Source organism: Rattus norvegicus, chromosome 4, assembly GCF_036323735.1.
Source record: "Rattus norvegicus strain BN/NHsdMcwi chromosome 4, GRCr8, whole genome shotgun sequence".
Classification (NCBI taxonomy): Eukaryota; Metazoa; Chordata; class Mammalia; order Rodentia; family Muridae; genus Rattus; species Rattus norvegicus.
This window is the reverse complement of record NC_086022.1, coordinates 81,528,412-81,537,321: the sequence shown is the minus strand read 5'-3', so window position 1 is coordinate 81,537,321 and position 8,910 is coordinate 81,528,412.

The window sequence follows — 8,910 nt, the reverse complement described above, 5'->3', positions numbered from 1 at the left end:
GCTGGAGCTCTTTCCACTCTCTGCTAGGGAACACGGATTCATTTGTCAGGGCTGTGGAAGCTGCTCTTTGGAAAGCCATGCTCTGCGCCCTCAATGTCATGGTCTTTGTCAAGCAGCTGATCTTGGTCTGCCTCCATTTCAGATGGAACCTGTCACTCAAAAGGGATCCGTTCCCAACCCAAGTCCACTCCGGACTTTCAGCTTGCTCTTGTAAGGCCCTTTCTAGCCTCCCAAAAAAAAAAAAAAAAAAAAATCCCGAACTGCAGAGGTTAACTGCAAGGGCTCTTAGGCCAGTGTTACTCTTTTGTTAAAAGAATTTTCATTTCACACCTCAGAAGGAAACCATGGCACCTGTGCCAAGCCCAGGGAGTAGATATTGTTGTCCTTGTCCTTTAAGGGCCTTTTAGAACTCGAGGAATGATTTAATTTAATGCTCATGGAAGAGCCACCTTTGGCATGGACCAGTATCTGGAATGTTCTCGGCTATTAAAACGCTGTCATTTTTCATATGCCTGGCCTTGTCCCTGACATCCCGTGCTGACATGGCTGTCTCAAATGTGCTTGGCATCTTCCTGGGTGCTTGTTAATCTCATGTTCTTTGTGATACATTCCAAGAGGAAAATCAGAAGTGGAGCCAGTGCAGGATGGAGACAGTGCTACTCAGAGGGAATCCTGGGCTTCCCAAGTGATGTCTGGTGACTAGGACACAATGGCAGTGGCTGTGCAAGGTCAGCTGACACTGCACAGCCTCACCTGGACATAGTGGATGCTTTCCATACAGTGCCTGCATGATGTTCATTAGGCAGCCGGAGGAATGGGGCTTGGCTATCTTCTAAGCAGCAGGCCCTAAGAAGGAGCCAACCAGATGGCTCTCGGAAGGCAACATAGAGCAGGTCATGTAAAATCACAACTGCATGTAAGTGATACCCTCTTTAAAGGCTCATCCAGCAGATACTCCACACTCTTGACGTGTCAGGAACTACTCCAGGCCCTGACGACTCACCAGGGAATATTCCCAGCCTCACAGAGCTCCTTTATTTTTGGGTGGCCTCTGAGATGGAGATGAGGCTTCTGAAGAACAATAACTCAGCTAGTCATGTTGTGGGATGATGCTAGGTGGAGTGACTGGGATGTGGAGGACTTGTTCTAGAAGGTGATACATAAACAGAGGGATCAAGAGAGGAAATCAATGAGCAGTAGGGTTCTGGAATTTGTATTCTCGGCCGAGGCGAGGGAACTGCATGTGCACAGTTCTCAAGGAAGGCATGAGAGCTCTGAGAGAACAGGGGCCCTAGCCCCAAGTGACTGGGGTGACCAATGAGGCAGAGTGCAAAAACCTTTAGCTCAGGTCCTCAGTCCCTTATTTGTACACATTTCAAAAAGGGACACTTATGATACTGATTCACATGGTGAACGTGGAGAGGCAGAGGAAACTCAGCCTAACGCAGACCAGAAGCATTGAGTGTGTTCAGAAGCTCCAAAGCCCGAGTGAACAGGGAAGAAATAGCCGCTTTCAGTGTGACCTTCTGCAGCGTCTCCAGGTTCTCACTGAGGCTGTCTTCTGCTCAGTCCTGGTGTCAGTGGGCTGAAGAAAGAAGTTGGTTTCAGTGTCGATCGCTTTCTAATACTATCACAAGCAGACAAAGCACTTATTCAAGGAGAAGGAAGCAAGAACCTGGGATCTGGCTCTGGCCTGGAGGGAGGGAATTTTGTTGTTCTATCAAGATGGTATAGACTCTTAGAATGGCAGGATTGGTAATTGAGATAGACCAATCAGGAATTGAGAGTCAGGAATACGATGGGATTGGTATAAAGAAAACAACCAACCAAACCAAAATAAATAACTAAATAATTAAAAAAAAACAACCAACCAACCAAATAAAAGCCAGTGCCCAATGAAGCTTCCCCAAAAGGAATCAGAGAAAGCCTTGGGCGGCCTTTAAGCTTCCCTCCGACATCATGGTACTTTGTCATGTGGTAAGTGGCTTCTCTTCCATTCCTAAGGATGTCACACGCATTCTGGGAAGCCCTCCATGTGGATAAGTTTGGAAACGTTGCTAGTTCTCTGTGGAGATTATGTCCAAGTAAGGAATGCTAAGTTATCAGCACTGTCTTTGTTTTACTTTTGTTCCAAGATAGAAATTCCAGAAAGTTTACCCCGAATTTCTGCACATTTATTTTCTTCCTGGAGATCCCCAATATTTTCTTCCCTTCTCCCACTTCGTACCAACAGTTCCATTATCTTCGAGGACCCCTGCCCAGCACACCAAAGTCAACCCCCTTCTGTACCTTTGTCCAAATTATTTCTGTGTGGTGATTATCACCACAGGAAAAGATGCAGATTTCAGCATTAAGATGATTTTTCCTTCCACCTAAGCAAACCATTAAAGACAATGGGAAGGAGAATGAATGTGTTTTCAAGAGCCAGGATTTTCCTCCCTCATTTCAGACCCAATGCAGACAGCGTGTGCACAATTCACTTCTGACCGAATCATAATAAATATAAGACAATATGGTATAAACCACGTTTTTATAATGCAATACTCACCAATAAATTCCACTTAAAGCCTTAAATCAAATTGGTACAGATGCAGAAATTATGTAAATCTGGTGGTGCCTTCCTCTGACCTTGTGGGGGGCCCTCCCAGATCCTGGCTCAATAAACTTTTTCTTCTCTAATGATCTGGCAGTTATTCCTAGCAGGAGAATACAGAGGGGGTGCAGGGAAGTGGGGGGAGGAGGCCGTGATTCAGGGACCACCAGAGCCCTTAAGAAGATTAATTTCTACGAGGGACCTGAAAAGTTGGAAAAATCTCAACGTGTTTCTGAATACACATATTCATTTTGAGCTGATTTCTGCTCCTCTTGTGCCCTGTAAAATTTCAAGGAATGTGGTTGAGGTTTGGAGATTTCCACAAAGATTAAGAGGGGTTGTAAAGTGAAGAAATGGTGGGTTTGTGTAACTGTTGGGCATGAAATATTTTCAGTACAGAGATGTCCTGATAGAAATCAAACAAACACTTTGTCAACATCCGGGAAGATTTCTGCTAAGGCTCCTAATAGCAAAGTATGCGAGCTTAACTCTAAAATTAATTCATATTTCTTATATTTACTTAGAACAAACAGGGTACAGGCCTGTTTTTATATTTATCCTGCAAGCTGGGGAAGTGGCTCTATTTTCTGCAGATAGTTAGGTCTAGTTTTGTATTTTGCTTAAGAGCCAATCTACTTAGGTTCTCAGTAAGTGCCTGCCCATTGTTTGTTGGCTTTTGTCACCCACACATGTAACATTCCCTCCTTTTGGGGAATGGTGTGTCCAGGTGGCCCACATGAAATCTGAAGAGTTCTTTTGCAGTGTGCCACTCATTTCAAAGTGGGAACACAAACATGGTTTCCCGTCTTGTTCTTGAAGTCTACATCCGAGGCTGGTTTACATCTGCTTGGATGGAGATGGGGAGGATATGAGGGAAGGAAAATCTCCTCCAAGATTTCTCTGATTTCTAATGCCAGCCCACCCCGGGTTGAATGTGGAGCCAAGATTAGAGGGAGGAGGTTCAGTCAGCTAGGCTGGGCTGCAGCCCCCTTTCAGTGTGCTGGCCCTGTGTGAGCAGGCAGATGTGCTTCAGGAGCAGCTGCTCTCCACTGCAACATAGGCACAAAACTGTTTGCCTTTGGGGAAGATGCTGAAGATAAATAAAAGTCTTTTAGAGTGATACACAGACCATTGTCTGCACTTTTATCACACCATCTAGTACACAGTGGTCCAGTAAGGGATGAGAAGCAAACTTCAGGGCCTTGGATAAAAGGGAAATTAACTGCTTTGGCACATTTAGTATTTTGTCATTCGCAACTCCAAATACATTAAGTGTGCTCTCTCACTCTCTATCTCTCTGTGCATATATCTCTATCTATATATGTCTGTTTATCTATCTATCTATCTATCTATCTATCTATCTATCTATCTATCTATCTATCTATGTGTCTTACTTAGGGTTTTACTGCTGTGAACAGACACCATGACCAATGTCTTATAAGGACAACATTTAATTGAGGCTTGCTTACAGGTTCAGAGGTTCAGTCCAGTGTCACCAAGGCAGGAGTATAGCAGCATCCAGGCAGGCATAGTGCAGGAGGAGCTGAGAGTTCTACATCTTCATCTGAAGGCTGTTAGCAGAAGACTGACTTCCAGGCAGCTAGAAGGAGGGTCTTAAAACCCACACCCACAGTGACGCACCTATTCCAAAAAAATCCCTTAGCCCAGCATATTCAAACCACCACAATACGTGTGTGTGTGTGTGTGTGTATGTGTCTCTCTAAATATGTGTACATATGCATATATAAGTGCATATTTATGCATACCAAGGAATTATTTATCAGTTATTACTCTTCTTTCTAAAAGTCACTTATTTTTTATTAATATGTTATGTGTGTGTGTGAGCCTGCATGAGTATATATATATACTACTCGTGTGCTGGAGCCCAGGGAGGTCACAAAGGGGCATCAGATTCTCTGGAACTGATGTTGGGAATCACTTTGTGGGTGCTGGGTACCGAAACAAACCTGGGACCTTGGGAAGGGAAACGTGCTCTCAAGCGCTGAGCCATCTCCCCAGCCCTCCTCCTCCTTTGTTGACATAGTGTCTTGCTCATTCTGGCCTTGAACATAGGCTATTAACCAAGGCCAATCTCAAATCTGAATCCTCCTCACTCAGTCCAGCAGTTCATGCTGAGGTTATTGGCGCGTCCCACTACTCTCAGTACACTTGCTTCTTAAATGGCAGTATCCTAATGTTTCTCATTTTCGGCGTGAATGTCTTGCCTGCATGTATGTCTGTGCACCATCTATGTGTAGTGCTTATAAAGCCCAGAAGAACGTCTCGTATCACCTGAGAAAGGAGTTGCGAGCCTTTGTGTGGATGCTGGGAATTGAACCCTGGTCCTCTGGAAGAGCGGCTAATACTCTTAGCTGCTGAGCATCTTTCTAGCCCTAAGTAGGGGTACTTTTTAAATATATGTAAACCATATTGCCAGTGACAGTTAAAGGACAGTACTGCTGAGGTAAAATTAATCTACTAAGTTGCGTATCTGAAGTGCACAACTTGACACGTTTTGACGTCTCTAATTACTTTCAAAATGGTGAACACACTCAGAAATTCCTCACATTTCCTCAATCCCCTTTGCTTCCACGCTTTGTTGTCTCCTCACTGTTACTGCCTCCTCCCCAAGCCATCTCATACCTACTGTGACATGGCTTTGCTCGCTTCCTGTGCAGTTGTAGATGAATCTGGACTCATCCCAGGCCGTTTGGATGGACACAATGTCACCAATGGATGAACAACAGAAATGGGTTGTCAAGGCCGAGAGATGTCCAGGGTCAAAGCGCCAGTAGAGTAGACTTGAGGCTGCCATCTTGTGGCAACTCTTCTGTTGGCACACTCAGAAAGAGGGGTGGCTCTTCACTGGCTGATCCTCGTAGGGGACTCACCATGGGTGCTCCACCCTCTTGTATCTCTTAAATCTAAGTCTCTCCCCAAAACCACACCTTCAAATACATCATGTTGATATTCCAATTTGTGAACTGGGGTGGGGTTAGTGGGTGGAGACACTGTGTTCAGTCAATACAGAAGCCACACATCTTTTTAGGAAACCTTGTTTTTGTCTTGATTTAGCCTTCCTGCAGCAACGTAATCAATTTGAGATTGGGAATTTTTCATGCTTTTATATGCATCCGGAGTCAATGTTTCCTATTGTTGAGGATGGCTCCATTGTGTGATATAGCACAGTTTGTGCAACCATCTAGCTACTCATGGGTACGTGTGCTGTTTCTGATATGTGGCTTTTTAAAAAAAATTATTTTATTTATATGAGTACATTGTTGCTGTCTTCAGACACACCAGAAGAGGGCATCAGATCCCATTACAGATGGTTGTGAGCCACCATGTGGTTGCTGGGAATTGAACTAGGACCTCTGGAAGAGCAGGCAGTGCTCTTAGCAGCTGAGCAATGTCTCCAGCCTGATGTATGGCTTTTAAAGTTACATTCATTTATTTGATTTGTGAACAGTTTTGCATGTGGGTGTGCATAGGCATGGTGTTTGTGTGTGTGTGTGTGTGTGTGTGTGTATGCTCACATATGTGTGCATGTGCACATGTAGGTAGGTCAGAAGACAACTTACTGGACTTGTTTCTTTCCTTCCACTGCCAGGTTGGTCTCAGGGATTGAACTCAGGTCATCAGGCTTAGTAGCCAGTGACCTTACCTCCTGAGCCATCTGTTCAGTCCTGTTATTTGGCTTTTTATAAATAAAACTTCCATGAACATTTGTGTGCGAGCCTGAGTTTGAATGCTTTCTTGCTATTGGGAGAATAACTAAGACTTCTGTGGATTACATTTTCATTATAACATTCTAGGTATTTACATCTAGTGCATGGCTATAAAAGGCTTGCTTTCTAAAAAGGGAGTTTACTTACATATAGTAACTTATGGATGCAACTTACATATGGTCTGAATTATGGATAGAACCTCATCACTCTTAGTTTACGACAAATGCCAGGGTCATTTGGTGGAAAGACCCTTGCTTTCTTATTAAATTATTTCTGCACCTTTATCAAAATGAAGAGTCTACGCGTGTGCATCTCTCCTGAGCTCTCTTTTCATCCTCACCGATCTACTTGCCTAGTTCGACAGGACCATGCTGGCCTCCCTTACTCCAGCCTTGGAATAAGACTTTGACTAATATAGTAGCTATTCTCCAACTTTGTTCTTTTTCAGAACTGCTCTGAATATTTTGAGGCATTTGCATTTAAAAGTAAATTCTATCATCAGCCTTTTAGCTTCTGTCTGTCTTTCGTATTTTTTATTTTTTGGTTACTGGTATCACTGTGCAGCCTGGGCTGTCCTGAAACATTTGATCCTCCTGCTTCAGCTTCCTGAGTGCTAGAATGCAGGAGTATGTCACCACACCCAGCTTTCAGCTTGCCATTTTCAAAAACTGACACAAAACAAACAAACAAACAAAAAAAACAAACAAAAAACCAAAACAGAATGAAAAACCAAAACAAAACAGGGTAGTGGGGATTTCAAGAGGGACCATGTCCAGTTCATTTCATCATCTCGATACTTACTGATATTTCTGATTGTTTTGATGCTATGTGAATGATATTGTGTTAGAGTTTTATCTTTCAATTAGTATAAGGACACAACGATAGAAAAGCAATGGGAATAGTTTGCATGTTTGTCTGGATCCTATAGTTTCAACATACTCATCCATTAGCTCCGAGTTTTAATATGGGCTTTCATGCTAGGGGCAGGAAGAAAAAAACATTTTCTTCTTTCTTCCTGTCTGCACACATCTTGATTGTCTTTGCCTTGTGGTTAGAGTCTCTCACACAGTACTGGCTGGAAACAGTGGGAGAAGACATTTTGTATTGCTCACAGTTTTGGGGAGGAGTCAGCCTTTCACTCTGATGTCACTGATACTCTTTATTAGGTTGGGGAAGCTCCCCTTGTATTCCAAGATACCAGAGGGACTTTTATATAAACCCAGAATGAACGCAAGATTGTATCAGGCACTTTCTCAGCATCAATGGTGATGCCCATTTCATTTTTCTTCCTTTGTTACTATGGTAACTTTCATTAATCTTCAAATATTAAACCCTTTCTTTTTCATTGTTAGGATAGACTTCAATGGTCATGATGTATTTATATGATTTCATATTTTATATAACTATTATAAATCTTGTTAGGTTACATGTCCAAAGGATTATTATCATTTTTATCTCTGTGTTTATGAGAGACATTTGTAGATTTGTTTGCAATATTTTTGGTTTTGCTGTTGCTATAGTAGAGCCCTCTTACGACAATTTGGAAGAATTCTGTCCTTTTCACATTTCTGGTAGGTGTTGTTTAGATGGATATTATTTCCTACTTAAATATTTACAAGAATACATCTGTTAAGCCATCTGTCCTGGCGTTTCCTTTGTGATAAGGATTTAACTACAGACTGAAATGTTTAGGTGAAAGAATGCTAGCATGTCATGTGTTCCTTTCAGAGAACTCAATAGTCTTTGATATCTCAGGAAATCTTGAATTCATAGCAATCTCCCTGTCTCAGCCTCCTGAGTGCTGGAGTTCCAGGACTACGCTACCATGCTGGGCTATAATTTTTGGTAGTATCTTTCAAGAAATGATCCATGCATCAAGGGCCTCAATGTAAGAGCCCTTGAATCCGACAGAAGAGAAAGTAAGAAACATGTCTGAACTCACTGGCACAAAGGACTTTATAAAACATAACAACAACAAAAAGACCCCCCACTAGCACAGACCAACAGTTAATCAATGGGATCTCATGGAGCTATAAAGCTTTTATATGACATAGGACATCACCACGGGAGCAAAGCATTATTTTACAGACAAAGTCTTTACCCATTGTGCTGGCTGGTGTTTTGTCAGCTCGAGACAAGCTAGAGTCACTTGAAAAGAGGGAATCTCACTTGAGAAAAGGATCCTACTAGACTGGCCTGTGGCCAAGATGTAGGGCAGTGTCTTGATCAATGATTGACACAGGAGGACTCCACCCACTGTGGGTCATGCCTACCCAGGTGGTTCTGGGTAGAAAAAGGAAGGAGGCTGAGCCAGGCATGGTGATGGATCCTGTGGTTGTAAAAATATAAAAATAAAAAGGAGTAATTGTCTTTTACCCTGCTGAGTCCATGCAGCGGTGTCCCAAGATATCTGCTAGATATCTTGGCGGAAACACATCCCAGCCGCACACTTTCCTACACTCAAACCCTCACATAAAAGAACACACAACACAATAATCTTTGACCCAATTGGTAAGATATAATTGCCCACTTAAACATACAAAGGCCAGTACCATCCATCCCTTAGGAACATTGATAACAACCTGTAAA